Here is an 18,271-nt window from a genome sequence, read left to right on the forward strand (position 1 = left end):
TGATGAAGAGGATAATTAAATACCTCAAAAGGATAACAGATTATGTATCTATTTTTCAAGGATCTAAGATGAGCCTGAGTGGCTACACAAATGCAGATTGGGAAGGAGACTTTGATGATAGAAAATCCACATCAGTCTATATCTTTTTGCTAAATGGTGGCGCCATTTCATAGAATAGCAAGAAGTAGGCTTATGTAGCCTTGTCGACATTGGAAGCTGTGTGACTTGCGCATCAGTTGTGCAACAATCTGTCTAGTTGAAAAAGGTTCCTAAAGCATTTGAAGATTGCTGAGGACAGTGGGAGTCCTGTTACAGTGTACTGTAACGGCCAAGCTAAGGATCCCAAATATCACAGCAAAGACAAGCATATAGAATTAAGTATAATTTTGTAAGAGATATTGTGGACAAAAAAATGATAATTCTTGAGTATATCCCTACACGTACTATGCTTGCAGATCCTTATACTAAGCCATTGACTAAAGAGTCATTTCAAAGAATGGGAAGTCTTTGTGACTTCGTAAAATGTAATACGTTATACAATGTCATGATCTATTCAGTGTATAAGTTGTTACATTTTAGATTAAAGACTCGATCAGCATGATGGCAGTTGAGATTGGAACATCACATGGACAATCATTTCGATTTTTGAGTATAAATGATTTTACAGTTACTTATGACAAATTATGTGCTGTGAATAGAGACATACCTTTTTAAGTCGCCTTGATATCTGTGTCAGTTTTTTCGTTAATAGACATCAATTTTAACAGCGGTTTTTAAAACTCGGTGTCCATGATAGTTTCCTTGTTCTATCTATGAATTCGGATAGTAAAAATCTGTTATTAAAAGTGGTGTTAATAAACCAAAATAAAATAATTTAATTTTCCCACTAATACTTAGTTAAAATTTACAACACTTCACTCTTCCCTCCAAACCTAAACCTATATCGTGCCATCCACCATATACCGTTGCGACACCACCATCACTTTACTCCTCGCAGCTGACCGTCCGACCATCTCTCTCAGCCTCATCTCCCTCTTCCCCTTCCTGTTGCTCGAGTATTTATGTAAACAAAAGCACCGAAACGTTTCGTCGCTTCCCATTTTTCTACCACTTGAGGCGGCAGTAAGAGGCGACGAAGGAGGAGGAGGAGTGAGGGAGGGAGCGAGAGAGTAAGGAATCGCCTACTTTTTGCTTCTCGAATCCACCTCATTGCCCTAAAATTTTGCTTCCTCTGCGTTTATTTTGCTTTCCGAGTAGATCTGATCGTCCCTGCCAACTGACAACTGTCCTCCCTGCCTTCTCAATTCGATGCTTGATGAGGCTCTCGGCCAAGAACCTCGTGTTCTTCTTCGCCGTGATTTTCTCGAGGTTTCTCACCTCCGGCGTGCTGACGCCATCGGTGCTTGATTCACCGGTGGAGGGCGAACCATGGCTGGCCGATGCTGCAGCAGCCATTTCTTGTTCTCCCTCCTCTTCTTATCTGCATCGGTTTTCTCTTTCAGCTGCGCCTGTTATCCAGGTCTTTGATGCAGAGAACAAGAGTGGACTCCGCTCGTTGTCCAATGATCTAGTACCCTTCCGGAAGACTCTAACAAGTCCTGGAAAGAGATCGATCTTGAGTTTGGATGAAAAGTAAGTATGGGGATTTTGGTTTCGTGTGAATAGGAGAACATATCTGCATTTATGCGTGTTCTTGTATGTTTGATTTTTCTTTCGATTTCTTTAAATTAAGCAAAGATCCGACTTATTATTGTTCAAGTGTGTTCTGACTTTCTCTTTAAAATTAAGCATCAGTTTCGAGGTAATAGAGACCAAGCTTCTTTAACACTGACGAAACTGTGGGTCTTAAGCTTTTGCGTTTAATCATATTAACTTGTCTAAGCATCTAAACTTGTCGTGCTTCAATAATTGGGCATTTGCTAATACATTTGGGTTGACAAGACATTCTTGTGAGTTGTTATTCCTTTCAAGATGTACCAGAAATTTACCTGAACTATGTTTTTGTTGTTGTTGTGTGGTGTTGTTTCAGTTGAAGAAAAAAAATGAACTACAAAGTCAAAGAAGCAAGACAAACTTATACCCTCACCATCTTTCTTGAAAAGGATATACGGGTTTGTCTAAAGAAATAGTAAGTATTTAGTAAATATTAAATTCCTACTTAAGTATTTTAAGTAAACAATTCCGAGAATTGTTTGGAGAAATAGGATACTTTGGCCAGTAGACATTATTACTAGGGATATCTCCATGAAAATCTCGCTTTGTAGATGCTACTGAGATGTGAATACTTTCTGTTAAAATTATTAGCTGTGGCAAGATGTTGTTTTCATATTCATTTTGTTATTTCTAGATTGGTTTCAATATCATCTCTTTGTTCAATTTTGTTACCCTCAAATTCTGAGGTCTGCATACATGTATTTTGATTCAGAATCATCTACTATTTTTTACAATGGCCAACTTTTAACATAGAAAGTTTCAGACAGATGGCATCACATTTCTTTGATTTCAAATCTCCATTTTCCAATTCGTGTTTCAGGAACTTGTAGTGAGAGGGGGAAAAAAGATCTAACAGAATACTGATACATCTTTTCTCTCACCTGTTCGCAGATAAGTTCTTTGTTCAAAAAATAGTAGGAGATCAACTTTCAGTCACACAACAAATGTGGGATAGTGTCTGTGCTAATGACAAGAAAACAGTCTATCAACATATTGTGGCTTCAGATGCAGATGTGCATGTTGTTTATGGCCTGCCATTAGCAAATACATCTTTAACACTCGCAAAAGCTATGCTTCTGCAAGATCAGACAACTGCCGTGGTAGATCATAGTTCTAGCTGCTTTGATATCACTCATTTCCGATTCTGACTTTTGTTTTTGCCATAGAAATGATAGTCTTAAAGGTATATGATTCTTGCATAGCTGATGTTGCTTGCATAATCTGTCTTGCTAGACTCTCTTTATCTTGCAGGATGGCTTTTTCTCGGACATAGCTCGAACAAAAGGTGTAAACCACATTGTTCTTCTATCTCATGTCCTCAAGTTTTTCATCGAGCAAATTCTCATGTTTTATCTCTCGTCATGGTCTTCAAGCATGAGTTTTGATCAGATTGTAGTTGGTGTATTATAACGGAAGTGGCGGATTTCAAGCGATTATGAATAGCAAAGCCAGAGAGCTGGCGGATAGAGATGAAAAGGCTGTGATAACGACTGGTGTTCCATACACAATAATAAGAACTGGCTTGCTACAGAGTGTTCCTAGTGGCAATCAAAGCTTCAGGTTCAGCAAGGTACTTAACAATAATTTGAATTAGCAACAAGGGCATTCATATCTAATAATGTAGGCATTTTTTGATGCAATCTATTCAATCCTTCTCACAAGCATGTCAAAACCAAATGTATGGTGATGCAGCAAAGGGAAGTCTGAGTAAAGAGGATGCAGCAGTTATTTGAGTGGAGGCACTTGAGTCACCACCAGAGGAAGGCCTAATATTTGAAGTAAGCTAAATTTGAAGATGCATTTAACCTAAACTACATCATGTGTTTCTGCAACACGAATAGGGAGTGTTAATGGTGTAGTGATATATGTGTAGCTGTTTATGGTTTGAAGTGATTCTTGTTTGTCTTTATCTTCACTACATAATAAGAACATAGTGGTAATTTACATGACAAATTAGTGAATTCCTTTGTTAAAAATATTGAGACTAAATCTATATCCATCTTAGGAGAATTTTGGGAACCTCTATCAAGGCAGTTTTTAACTATGCATAATGTCTGTACCATGTTTTCCTAATTCCAATGTCCCTTTCTTTCTCTGCATTTTCTCACTAATGACTCATCTCGAGTTCCAGAAATATTTTCTACAGAAAGTTATAATAAGATGTGATATTGTATTATTTTCTTAACTTGGATACATTGACATACCTCAGCTGCATGTGTTAGACCTATACATATAGTGCCTCTGTTTGCTATTACTGATTCTTATAGAGGAAAAAAATTGGCTTTACATTTCGTTCGCCTGGCTAATAGTCTTATTAAAATGCAGGGGAGCTGACCCAAACGTGACAGATGAAGATGGTAAAACTGCCTTTAGTTTGCACTTGAGGGTGGAAACATTGATGACGATGAGATATTTGTTCTCTTGGAGGACCCTTACAGATAACAAAGATAGGTGCCCGAGCTATTAGAATCGCAAACTCAGATCATTCTTCGATTGTTTCTGATTAAAGGGAACAAGTAGTTGCAATCTGCAATGTAAGGTATTTCTTTAAATATTATAGCTAAATCATCCCTCAGGTGAATGAACCTTCTGGTGGTCCAGCCAATTATAGAGCTAATTATGGCGGTGGTCAAGGTAGGCAAGCCCAGCAGCAGTAAATGCAGGCGTTATATTTGGAAGGTCATTTTTGGGCTCTTCTTGAGTTCTTGTGTTTGGTGTTTGGCGAAGATATAAATTTATCTTAGGTTGGATTTGTTGGGATTTTTGGGCCGCAAAAATCGTTTTTTCGCGTTGCGGAAACCCTGAATCTCCCATGCCACCGGATCCGTGCGAAGTTTATAAAACAAAATTTCATGTACGAGTTTACTAAAGCCTAGATCTATACTAGGAGAATGAATTTATTCTCGATACGATGCCCTTCGCAATCCCGCTCGTCCAAAGGTTCGTTGGATCTCGAGATCATCAAGTGTACGATCCTCTATGCGTATCCACACGAACAAACTAGGTGGAGAAGACCAAACAAAGGTGTGCTAGCACCTATGAAGTGTTCGGCCAAGGGAGGAGAGGGAGAAGAAAATTGAGAGCAAGAGAAAGAAGATGGAATGAATGCCTTGAATGAAAAATCAATTCCATTCCACACAATAAGTGGCCGGCCACCTCTTGGAGTTGTAACCTCCATTCTCTTTAATGTGGCCATTAAAGAGGAGATTAGTAACCTCCATGAGGTGGCACACACATGTGCTAAACATGATGATGTGGCACATCATCATTAGTCCTCCTAATGCCAACTCACAAATGAGGTGGCAAATAGTCAAGTCAAACTTGACTTTTCATCTTCCTCTCAAGTCAAGTCAAACTTGACCAAATCTCTCTCATGGTTGATCTAATCTAACCATTTGATTCAAACCAACTTAATATAATGAATCTAATTTATTTAATTAAATTGATTCAATGAGTCATAATCTAAATTAGACTCATTGAACACATGAATCAACTTGAGTTCAACTCAATTAGTTCAATTAGGATTACTCTTAATCCAATTTGATTCATCACATGAATCTAATCTTCTTGGTTCATCATATGAACCTAATTTCCATCTAATTGTCCTTTGTGTGTGACCCTATAGGTTCTCATAACGTTGGCAATGCTCCTAAACTCATTTAGAAGCATAAGTAATGAGCGGTATCTAGCAACACATCATTACTACCCAAGTTATAAGAATGTTGAGATCCAACATCATCTTGTGACTACTAATTGTGACTCCTCACAATATATGACATTGTCCTTCTATCCTACACATCTAGATTGATTAATATTAGGCATAGACCGTGTCATCCTCTAATCAATCTAAATCTTGAACTCCAAGTAGACTCACTTAATCAAATGAGCTCAATATCTTATATTGACTCATTTGGGCATGACCATGCACTTAGTGGTCTCATTCTATCAAGAATATCGATGTCTCTCCCATCATATCGGAGGGATAGATCCCATCTACATCACTCACATCCCTCCGCATAATTTGTTACATACCAGTAATCGCCTTTATAGTCCACCCAATTACGGGTGACGTTTGACGAAACCAAAGTACATAACTCCTTATGTAGGGAACCATGGTGACTTCAGGTCCAAGGACTAGTAGTCATACTAATAGCCACATGAGAAAGTATATGACATTCATATAACGATCCATGATACTTTCTCATGGCGAGTCATTCAGTATACATTCTCCAATGCATACCCATGTGCCAACTTGATATCTCTATATCCATGACTTGTGAGATCAAGTCATCGAGTTGACCTACATGCTAGTCTTATTGCATTAACATTATCCCTGAATCTTAATACTCGACTAGGAATGATTAAGAGTAGTGTTCCTTATATCATCTCACTATCGGTTCAACTAATCGATTGATATAGGTAAGAACCCTCTACTCAAGGACGCTATTATACTTAGTTTATTTGACACCAATACAAGTAAGCATAATAACCAAAAAACATATGCCTTTATATATAAGAATATGATACAATGAATCCATACAACAATCATCAAATGATTGGCTCTAGGGCTCTAACTAACAATCTCCCACTAGCACTAGTGCCAATCAGTGTAGGCTCTAAGCCCCAAAGACCTAGTGTGACTATCATGCTTCCTCTGTGCCAAAGCCTTGGTCAAGGGATCTGCGATGTTAGCCTTTGTGGGTACTCTGCAAATCTTCACATCTCCTCTCTCGATAATCTCTCGAATGAGATGGAAGCGCCATAGTATATGTTTGGTCCGCTGGTGTGAGCGAGGTTCCTTAGCCTGTGCTATAGCTCTATTGTTGTCACAATAGAGCTCAATAGGGTCAGCGATACTAGGAACTACCCCAAGTTCAGTGATGAATTTGTGGATCCAAACTGCCTCCTTTGCTGCCTCTGATGCAGCAATGTACTCGGCCTCTGTCGTAGAATCGTGCCTGTTGAACTCTTCCACCACGGACCACCATTTATGCAAAACACGAACCAGATTGCGATCGATAATCATCGGTCTGGAAGCTGGCATTACTGTAACCCTTTACACTAATTCATCATCGCCTCCATATATCAAGAAATATTCTTTAGTCCTTTTACGTGCTAAGAATATTCTTGATCGATATCTAGGATCTGATTGGTATCTGCTCGTCATGCTTAAAGCATACGAGATATCAGGACGAGTACATAGCATGACGTACATGATAGATCCTATGGCTGAGGCATAAGGGATCTGATCCATGCGGTCTCTCTCCTCTCTAGAAGAGGGACCTTGAGTCTTCGAAAGACTCACGCCATGTGACATCGGCAGAAATCCCTTCTTGGAGTTCTGCATGGCAAACCGTAGGAGTACCTTGTCAATGTATGTACTTTGACTTAGGCCAAGAAATCTCTTAGATCTATCTCTATAGATCTGTATCCCTAGAATGCGGGATGCTTCACCTAAGTCCTTCATTGAGAAACATGTCCCTAGTCAAGTCTTATCTTTCCCAATGAGTAGTATGTCATCCACATACAGTATGAGGAAGACAACTATGCCCCCTACAACCTTCTTGTAGACACAAGGTTCATCTTCATTCTTGATGAAACCAAACTGTTTAATTGCATCATCGAATCAAAGATTCCAGCTCCGAGAAGCTTGCTTTAGTCATAAATGGACCTATGCAGCTTGCATACTCTGCTAGTATGTTGTGGATCTACAAAACCCTCAGGTTGTGTCATGTACACATCCTCGAGCAGGTTTCCATTCAGAAACGCGGTTTTGACATCCATCTGCCATATCTCATAGTCATGGTATGCTGCAATAGCAAGCATGATCCGAATGGATTTAAACATCGCTACTGGAGAAAAGGTTTCATCATAGTCAATACTATGAATTTGCTTGAAACCTTTAACTACCAAGTGACCCTTATAGATAAGTACATCCAGGTCAGTCTTTCTCTTAAAGACCCACTTACACCCTATGGGTTTTACCCCTTCAGGTGGATCAACCAAAGTCCATACTTGGTTAGTGTACATAGATTCCATCTCAGATCTCATGGCCTCTATCCATTTCTCGGAATCTGGTCTCATCACAGCTTCTTGATAGGTGGTAGGCTCATCCTCTATGAGCACAACGTCATCATGGTCAGACAAGAGAAAAGAGTATCTCTCAGGCTGACGACGTACCCTATCAGACCTGCGAAGAGATATGTCTACTTGAACTGGTTGTTGTTCCTCAACTCCTTGTGGAACAACACCATCCACAACACTTTGTGGTTCCAGTTCAACTTCCATCGAGGCTTCAGTGCTATTGATCGCATCTTGAACTTTTTCAAGATCGAACGTAGTCCCACTAGTCTTTCTAGAAACAAAATCTCTTTATAGAAATACCCCAGTTTTTGCCACAACTACCTTGTGCTGACTGGGAATGTATAAGTAATATCTCTTAATTTCCTTGGGATATCCAATGAAATAGCACTTTTCAGATTTGGGTCCTAATTTGTCTGAGACTTGACGTCTAACGTAAGCCTCACAACCCCAAATCCTCATAAAAGACATATGGACATCTCTCCCAGTCCATATCCTATATGGTGTCTTTATCACGGTCTTGGATGAAACTCGGTTGAGTATAAAAGCTACCGTTTCTAAAGCATAGCCCCAAAGGAATGTAGGAAGATCTGTGTGACTCATCATAGATCGTACCATATCCAATAGGGTACGATTCCTTCTTTCGGATACACCATTCCACTGTGGTGTTTTAGGAGGAGTGAGTTGGGATAGAATCCCACACTCAGCTAGATAGTCACGAGACTCATGGCTAAGGTATTCTCCACCTCGATCTGATCGAAGTATCTTAATACTCTTACCAAGCTGGTTCTGTACTTCATTCTTGAATTCTTTAAACTTTTCAAAGGGTTCTGACTTATGTGTCATCAAGTACACATAACCATATCTACTGAAGTCATCAGTAAATGTAATGAAGTACCTATAACCGCCTCTAGCAGCGACATTGAAAGGGCACATACATCACTATGTATAAGTCCTAACAAATCAGTCGCTTTTTTGCTGTGCCCACTAAAGGGAGTCTTGGTCATCTTGCCTAGTAGGCATGACTCGTACGTCTCATAAGATTCAAAATCAAATGAGTCCAGCAAACCATCCTTATGGAGCTGGGATAAGCGCTTGTCATTTATATGACCTAAGCGACAGTGCCAGAGATAGGTTTGGTTCATGTCATTTGACTTGAACCTCTTGGTATTTATGTTATAGATAGGGCTTTCAAGGTCTAGAATGTAGAGTCCGTTCATCAGAGGTGCACTACAATAGAACATATCTTTTAAATAAACAGAACAACATTTGTTCTTTATTATAAAAGAGAAACTATTCTTGTCCAAACAAGAAACTGAAATTATGTTCTTAGTTAAAGCAGGCACATAACAACAATCATCCAACTTTAATACAAGCCCAGAGGGCAGAGATAGAAAATAAGTCCCTATAGCAACAGCAGCAACCCGTGCTCCATTGACTACGCGTAGGTCCACCTCGCCCTTTGCCAATGCCCTGCTATTTCTCAGCGCCTGTAGAATAGTACAAATGTGAGAAGCACATCCGGTATCTAATACCCATGATGAAGAAATAGATAGATTGACTTCTATAACATATATACCTGAAGTGGAAGTCTCACTTTGCTTCTTCTTAAGATCTTTCAGGTACACCTTGCAGTTCCTCTTCCAATGCCTGGTCTGACCGCAGTGGAAGCAGGTAGCATCCTTGGCGACCCCTCCTTTAAGCTTCAGTGTCTTGCCTTTGCCCTTGGCTTGAGACTTTCCTTTGCCTTTGGGCTTGCCCTTACCCTTATGTTTCTGAACCATCAGAACAGAGTGGGGCTTAACCTTCTTAAGGTTCAGCTCAGTAGTTCTTAACATGCTAAGCAGCTCGAGCAGTGACTTGTCAATTTCGTTCATGTTGTAGTTTAGAACGAATTGACTATGACTATCCAGCAAGGATTGTAAGATCAGGTCAGTGGCCAGCTCTTGGCCAAGCGGGAATCCCAACCTCTGTAGGTTTTCTATGTACCCAATCATTTTGAGTACATATGGGCCTACGGGAGCCCCATCTGACATCTTGCACTGAAATAGTGTCCTTGAGATCTCAAATCTCTCGTGCCGTGCTTGTCCTTGATATAGTTGACGAAGATGTTCAACCATATCATAAGCACCCATTAACTCATGTTGCTTCTGAAGCTCAGAGTTCATGGTCGCGAGCATTAGACATGATACATCTAATGCGTCATCTTGATGCTTCTTGTAAGCATCTTTGTCTGCTCGCATGGCATTAGTACAGTTTACGTTCCTGGGTGAGAACTATTCTCAGATTCCTGTACCAGTCTAGGAAATTTGCTCCGTTGAGCTTGTCCTTGTCAAGGACAGAACGCAGAGAGAAGGTGTTCGTGTTTAACGTCATGGTTATCTACAACAGAAAAATGCAGAAAATAAATAAACATCATATTCTATTTATCATTTAATTAGGCTTTTAATTAAATGATGTTCCCACTGAATTCTATAACTCATGTGGGACAAGATCCACATCATACTAACCCTTGAGTTAGCTTTGGCTAATACGCCCAAGATTTAGTATGATCGGTAGGTAACGATTTACCAATTACATCTCTATGCAACTCTTGTTTATAGGATCATTATCCGTAGTTATATTAAAACTTGAGTTAGCTTTGGCTAATACGCCCAAGAATTAATATAAATGTGATTTATGTCCTATCTTTCCAACCATTGGAAGAATGCCTACAATTAAACTCGATTTAACTAGTTGTACTCAATCAAATTGAGTCTCTACTCACCCATGCGTTGATAGGCGGGACCAAAATTGTCCCTCCGTATCCTACCAAGATAATATGTGTTGTTCTGCTTTGACAGATTCAACAACACATGTGATCAAGATAGTGATAGGTATCACGGCATGGTAGGCATTTTAGAGTTGAAGCGATTGAGATCTAATCTAATCGTAGGGTGCATCTTGTACACGATTTAGATCTAATCAAATCGTTAAGGCGCTAATTAATTACTTTACTAGCATGCATCAAATACACACACACAAGCAATTAATTATACTATTTGTGATTAGTCATGGCCCTACTACGATCTTCTCAAGCCAATGAGAAGATCGGATGGTCAACCTAGGGTCAACAGCTTCTCAAGCTTCTCCCTTTGACCACCTTGTGTTGCTCGCGCCCTTCTCGTAACTCCGTCTCGAGTGGACCTTCCACGACTCCAATTTTGTACATTACAATTTTGAAACTCGAGTTACATTCGAGTCTAAACTAATTTATAACAAGAATAAAAGAGAGGCACGATGCGCAGGTCGCGTATCAAGTATACAACACACACAACACAATGACGGCGCGCAGGCCGTAATATGAATTACAACATAATTTTTCAAATCCAATTTGGGTATTTTTGGGCCATGACCATCACAAATTATACATAATTCTAAATTATATAATTTCCATAATTTTATGTAATTTTAATACTATTTTTTATAATTTTTATGAGTAAAACGGTCCCGATTAGCGGTTTTCGGGCGCAATCGCGGAACGAATCCCCTTGCGGGGTCAGGGGCAGCGCCCCTACCCACGATATAACCATCGCGAGTGTCCCTAAGTGATCCTACAACACCTTAGTCCTCTTTCCCAAAAAGATTTGGGGCGAAATCTTGCCGTTTTGGAAAAATCTTCTTGTTAGTCGAAGCCTACAAGTGTTTAAACACTTGTGCTTTGCTTCTACGAGAAAAATACTTATAAAAACCATAAAAAACCTAAATTTACAGAAAGTTATAGAACCTACATTTTTCATAAAAATGCAAACTAAACTCGTACATGCTTCGCACGTGACTCTGATACCACTGTTGGGATTTTCGGGCCGTAAAAATCGCTTTTTCGCGTTGCGGAAACCCCGAATCTCCCATGGCACCGGATCCGTGTGAAGTTTATAAAACAAAATTTCATGTACGAATTTACTAAAGCCTAGATCTACACTAGGAGAAGGAATTTACCCTCGATGCGATGCCCTTCGCAATCCCGCTCGTCCAAAGGTTCGCCGGATCTCGAGATCGTCAAGTGTATGATCCTCTATGCGTATCCACATGAACAAACTAGGTGGAGAAGACCAAACAAAGGTGTGCTAGCACCTATGAAGTGTTCGGCCAAGGGAGGAGAGGGAGAAGAAAATTGAGAGCAAGAGAAAGAAGATGGAATGAATGCCTTGAATGAAAAATCAATTCCATTCCACACAATAAGTGGCCGGCCACCTCTTGGAGTTGTAACCTCCATTCTCTTTAATGTGGCCATTAAAGAGGAGATTTGTAACCTCCATGAGGTGGCACACACATGTGCTAAACATGATGATGTGGCACATCATCATTAGTCCTCCTAATGCCAACCCACAAATGAGGTGACAAATAGTCAAGTCAAACTTGACTTTTCATCTTCCTCTCAAGTCAAGTCAAACTTGACCAAATCTCTCTCATGGTTGATCTAATCTAACCATTTGATTCAAACCAACTTAATATAATGAATCTAATTCATTTAATTAAATTGATTCAATGAGTCATAATCTAAATTAGACTCATTGAACACATGAATCAACTTGAGTCCAACTCAATTAGTTCAATTAGGATTACTCTTAATCCAATTTGATTCATCACATGAATCTAATCCTCTTGGTTCATCATATGAACCTAATTTCCATCTAATTGTCCTTTGTGTGTGACCCTATAGGTTCTTATAACATTGGCAATGTTCCTAAACTCATTTAGAAGCATAAGTAATGAGCGGTATCTAGCAACACATTATTACTACCCAAGTTATAAGAATGTTGAGATTCAACATCACCTTGTGACTACTAATTGTGACTACTCACAATATATGACATTGTCCTTCTATCCTAGACATCTAGATTGATCAATATGAGGCATAGACCGTGTCATCCTCTAATTAATCTAAATCTTGAACTCCAAGTAGACTCACTCAATCAAATGAGTCCAATATCTTATATTGACTCATTTGGGCATGACCATGCACTTAGTGGTCTCACTCTATCAAGAATATCGATGTCTCTCCCGTCATATAGGAGGGATAGATCCCATCTACATCACTCACATCCCTCCGCATAATTTGTTACATATCTAGTAATCACCTTTATAGTCCACCCAATTACGGGTGACGTTTGACGAAACTAAAGTATATAACTCCTTATGTAGGGAACCATGGTGACTTCAGGTCCAAAGATTAGTAGTCATACTAATAGCCACATGAGAAAGTATATGACATTCATATAACGATCCATGATACTTTCTCATAGCGAGTCATTCAGTATACATTCTCCAATGCATATCCATGTGCCAACTTGATATCTCTATATCCATGACTTGTGAGATCAAGTCATCGAGTTGACCTACATGCTAGTCTTATTGCATTAACATTATCCCTGAATCTTAATACTCGACTAGGAATGATTAAGAGTAGTGTTCCTTATATCATCTCACTATCGGTTCAACTAATCGATTGATATAGGTAAGAACCCTCTACTCAAGGACGCTATTATACTTAGTTTATTTGACACCAATACAAGTAAGCATAATAACCAAAAAACATATGCCTTTATATATAAGAATATGATACAATGAGTCCATACAACAATCATCAAATGATTGGCTCTAGGGCTCTAACTAACAGGATTGCTTGATCTCAGTTGTTTTATTGCTATTATCACTTGATCTTATCTCGGTAGTTTAACAATTATTCCCTTGTTCCCATAGACTTAGTAGTATAAATTAGTGGTTATGAGTAGTAGATACCTCCTATTAGTGTTTCTAAGGGGGCGTTTGATTTTTTCTAGGAATAGGAATCGGAATGGGAATCATTGTATTGTGGAATGGGAATGGGTATGAGCATGGATATCACTCTTAAAAGTAATGTTTGGTTAGTTGTATATCTTCTATCGGAATAAATCAAAGTTTCCTTTTTTACCCTTAAAGGAAAATAAGAGAAAAAATTAGATGTGAGAGAAAGATGAATGTGAGAGAAAAATATGATGAAAGAGAATGATGAGAGAGAAAGTATTATGAGAGAGAAAGTGTGATAAGAAAGAATGAAGAGAGAGAAAGTATGATGAGAAAAAAATGAAAAAAGAGAGTGTGATTGGAGAGAGCATGATGAGAGAAAATATGATGTGAGAGAAAGTATAATAGAAGAGGATGAAGAGAGAGAAAATATAGTGAGAAAAAATGAGGAGAGAGAGTGTCATGAGAGAGTGATCCGGTGGTCAAGGCAGAGGACCCCATTGCGAGGGGTCAACGCCACGTGGACATCAAAGGGCCGGGGGATCCACCGAAGAAGGGTGAGCCGACCGGACTTGGGAGAAAAGGATAGACCGATCGACCGACCGATGAGCATCCAACAGTAAAAGGTGCCCTGACAGGGGTCGGGGTTCCGACGCTCAGTTGAAACAATAGCTAAGAGCCGAGCGGAAGGCCTAAGAGAAGGTGACATACTGCTAACAGTCCTTACGTAGCACCCGCCTGGAAGTCTCCCAGCATATCAATGCAAACGACAGGTGGGACGTGATGGGCGTGCCGCCCGGCCGTCGCAGGGGAGGAGGGCCGTCCGGATGACGCTCTTCGTCCGGCCGTAGGAAGGGGCCCAGTGGTGGTAAAGAAGGGCAGAACATCTTCGGCGGTAGGCTAGGCCTTACTCCAAGTCTGACAACGAGGTGTTCTGTTGTCCCATCGAAGGCGTGATTGGACTGTAGCAGTATGACGTCAGGTAAGCTTTCTGACAGACACATACCGAGGTATGGGCTGCGGACACGAAGGCGCCTCGGTGGACGTGCAGGAGCTCTTTCACCGCTCTATATAAAGAGCCACATACTTCGCCGGAGGTACGAGTTCAACACCTTTGGAGCCACTTTTTCACCACTTGCTTGCCTGACTTGAGCGTCGGAGGGTCGCCGCCGGGAATCTCTTCCCGGCCCGACTTCTGTGCAGGTCGCCGGAGCTTCGTACGATCAGTCGAAGACTCACGTCAGCAACCGGAGAGCGCAACGTGCCCAGCGTCCGTTGAGTCAACGTTCGGACAGGATCAAATTGGCGCCGTCTGTGGGAACGCTCCTGCATCCGAACGGAAACAATGGACGAGGCTGGACGACAACACACTGTGACGCTTTCGACGGAGGAACTCGACGCTCTGATCGAGATAAGGGCCGCCAAGCTTGTGGAGCAAAAATAGAAAGCAACAGTCGAGCGGCCGGAGCAGCAAGCAACGTCAGCGTCTGGTGGGCGAGCGGAAGCACCGCCGACCACCGTTGCATTTTATCGAGATCTATTCCGCACCCCCGAAGCCACAGCAGCCCATAGAGATCGGGGATCTTCTTCGGATGAAATGCCTAGACGAGATGACAGAAAAGGAAAAGCCCCCCGAGCGGACTCATCGCCCGAGCGGATTAATCGTCAATTTTCAGAGGCCATTTTAAGAGACCCCCTGCCCAAGCACGATGTGCCTCCGTCGATCGGCGAGTACAATGGGACAACCGACCCGGATGATCATCTGGGTAAGTTCGATAACACAGCTACCCTGCATCAATACATAGATGGGGTGAAGTGTCGGGTTTTCCTGACCACCCTATCTGGATCGGCTCAACGTTGGTTTCGGAGGTTGCCGGACGGATCCATCACCAGCTTCAAGGACTTCCGAACGGCCTTCCTCCATCATTTTGCAAGCAGTCGGCGCTATCAAAAAACCAGCGTTAGCCTGTTCGCCATCAAACAGGAAGCCCGTGAATCGCTCCGAGCTTACATCCAGCGGTTCAACAAAGTGGCCATGGATATTCCAACGGCCACCTCGGAGACTATGATGAATGCCTTCACACAAGGCCTAGTGGATGGGGATTTCTTCCGATCGCTCATCCGAAAGCCGCCCCGAGACTACGACCACATGCTACACCGGGCCAACGAATACATCAACGTGGAGGAAGCGCAAGCGGCCAGGAAAAAAGAAACTCCAACCGAGCGGGCTCCTCCTGCTGAGCGGAAACAGCACGCCGCTCATCAGCCGCCCAGAGGACTGAGGGCCGAAGCAATCCGCTCCCCCCATGCCAGGTCCCACGTGCAAGAGGTAGCTGCCGCCCGACCAAAGCCAAAGAAGAGATGGACCCCGATGTTCTGCTCCTTCCACCGGATGGATACGCACAACACAAGGGATTGTCGAAGTCTTCCCTTCGTGGCTCATCCCGTGCCTCGGAATGGCGGCCGACGGTCTCCATCAGTCGACAGGCGACAGAGAACTAATGAAGCCGATCGGACACGAGCTGATAGGCGACAGCAACAGACTCCCGATCGGCATCGTTCTCCAAGGCTGGAGAATCGCCGAGCGTCAAGAGAACGGTCCCGACCGTCCGCTCGGGAAGAAGAGAATAGAAGTAATATTTCCCGAGGCGAGATCAACATTATTGCTGGCGGGCCGACCGGAGGAGACTCCAACCGAGCAATAAAGGCGAGCGTCCGGCAGCTCCAAATCCATGCAGTCGGTTGCAGCCAAGAACGAGCGGAGGGACTCGAAATCAGTTTCGGGCCCAGGGACTTGGAAGGAGTTGAAGTGCCCCACGATGACGCTCTGTTCATCAAAGCGGTAATAGCCAACTACACTATTCACCGCGTATTTATTGACATATGAAGCTCGGTCAACATCATATTTAAGAAGGCGTTCGATCAACTACAAATTGACCGAGCCGAGCTGCTGCCCATGACAACCTCGCTCTACGGGTTTACGGGCATTGAAGTCCTGCCGGTCGGGTAAATTCGGCTAGCTATCTCGCTGGGAGAGGAGCCGCTCAGGAGGACGCGGACTGCAAACTTCGTGATGGTCGACTCTCCCTCATCATACAACGTCATTTTGGGACGACCGGCGCTCAGTGAGTTCCGGGTGGCCGTCTCCAACTTCCACCAGAATATCAAATTCCCCGTCGAAGACAAAGTGGGAGAGGTACGGGGAGACCAATTGGCAGCTCGGCGATGCTACATTGAAATGGTCCGAGCAGAAGCAAGTTCCGCTCGGAAATTGCCACGGATCGAGGTGAATGCTATAACTGAAAAGCATCCCTCTTTAGTTTATGAAGAAAAAGAGGAAGTGCAGATACACCCAACCCGATCGGAGGCTACGACATTCATTGCGTCCGATCTGGAGGCCAATCAGAAGGAGGAAGTTATCAAATGCGTCCAGAGAAATTGTGATGTCTTCGTCTGGTCAACGTATGAATTGCCCGGGATTTCGCCAAGCATAGCGCAGCACGAACTACATGTCCGACCGGACGCTCGGCCTGTGAAGCAGAGAAAAAGAGATTTCAGCGTCGAGCAGAATGCCATCATCCGGGCGGAGGTCGAGAAGCTGCTGGAGGCAGGCCATATACGCGAGGTGTAGTTCCCGAGCTGGCTGGCGAACATAGTATTAGTCTCCAAGCCGGGCAATAAGTGGAGAGTATGCATAGATTTTCGGGATCTCAACAAAGCCTGCCCGAAAGACTTTTATCCTCTGCCCCGGATTGATCAGCTAGTGGACTCTACGACCGGCTGCGAATTAATTTGTATGCTCGACGCTTACCAAGGCTACCATCAAGTGCCGCTCGCCCGTGAAGATCAAGAAAAAGTCAGCTTCGTGACGGCCGACGACACCTACTGCTATAATGTGATGCCGTTCGGATTGAAGAACGCAGGAGCCACATATCAACGCTTGATGAACAAAGTGTTCAAAGAGCAGATCGGACGGAATCTGGAAGTTTATGTGGACGACATTCTCATCAAGTCCGTCCGAGCGGCCGATCTCTTCAAAGACATGGAGGAAGCCTTCCGAATGCTGCGCAAATATGGAGTCAAGCTAAATCCCCAGAAGTGCCTGTTCAGAGCAAAAGGAGGGCGTTTTTTGGGGTACATAGTGACCGAACGGGGGATCGAAGCAAATCCCAGCAAGGTGAAAGCTCTACAAGACATGCCGCCTCCAAGAAATACAAGGGAAGTGCAACGTTTGACCGGTCGGATAACTGCTCTGTCCAGGTTCATCTCCAAAACTGCCGACCGGAGCCTCCCTTTCTTCAAAATCTTGCGCAAGGCCACTAAGTTTCACTGGGATGAAGAATGCGATCGGGCGTTCGAAGACTTGAAGGCATATCTGAACTCTCTCCCGGTATTGGCCAAGCCGACTGCAGGTGAGCCACTTTATATGTACTTGTCTTCAACCGAGCATGCAATCGGCTCGGCTTTAGTGAGGGCGAGCGGAGAAGAGCCGGTGTATTTCCTTAGTCACATTTTAAAAGATGCTGAATCTCGCTACACTGGGCTCGAGAAGCTGGCTTTCACTCTGGTCCTCGCCACTCGGCGCCTACGTCCATACTTCCTGGCGCATACGATCATTGTCAAAACCAATAGCCCGCTCGGGCGTGTATTATTGAATCCAAAAGCGTCCGGGCGGCTCATTAAATGGACGACGGAGTTAAGTGAATTTGAC

General features: G+C 42.6%; 1 long non-coding RNA gene across 1 annotated transcript; it reads left to right on the forward strand.

Moving 5' to 3' along the window:
• Positions 1-958: 958 nt before the first annotated feature.
• LOC122001385 lies at positions 959-4,298 on the forward strand. The gene is made up of 5 exons (XR_006117342.1): positions 959-1,169; positions 1,258-1,632; positions 2,605-3,283; positions 3,406-3,491; positions 4,039-4,298. It is a non-coding gene; the product is annotated as an uncharacterized LOC122001385 (long non-coding RNA).
• Positions 4,299-18,271: the final 13,973 nt, after the last annotated feature.

This window comes from Zingiber officinale, chromosome 7A (genome assembly GCF_018446385.1).
Source record: "Zingiber officinale cultivar Zhangliang chromosome 7A, Zo_v1.1, whole genome shotgun sequence".
Taxonomy (NCBI): domain Eukaryota; kingdom Viridiplantae; phylum Streptophyta; class Magnoliopsida; order Zingiberales; family Zingiberaceae; genus Zingiber; species Zingiber officinale.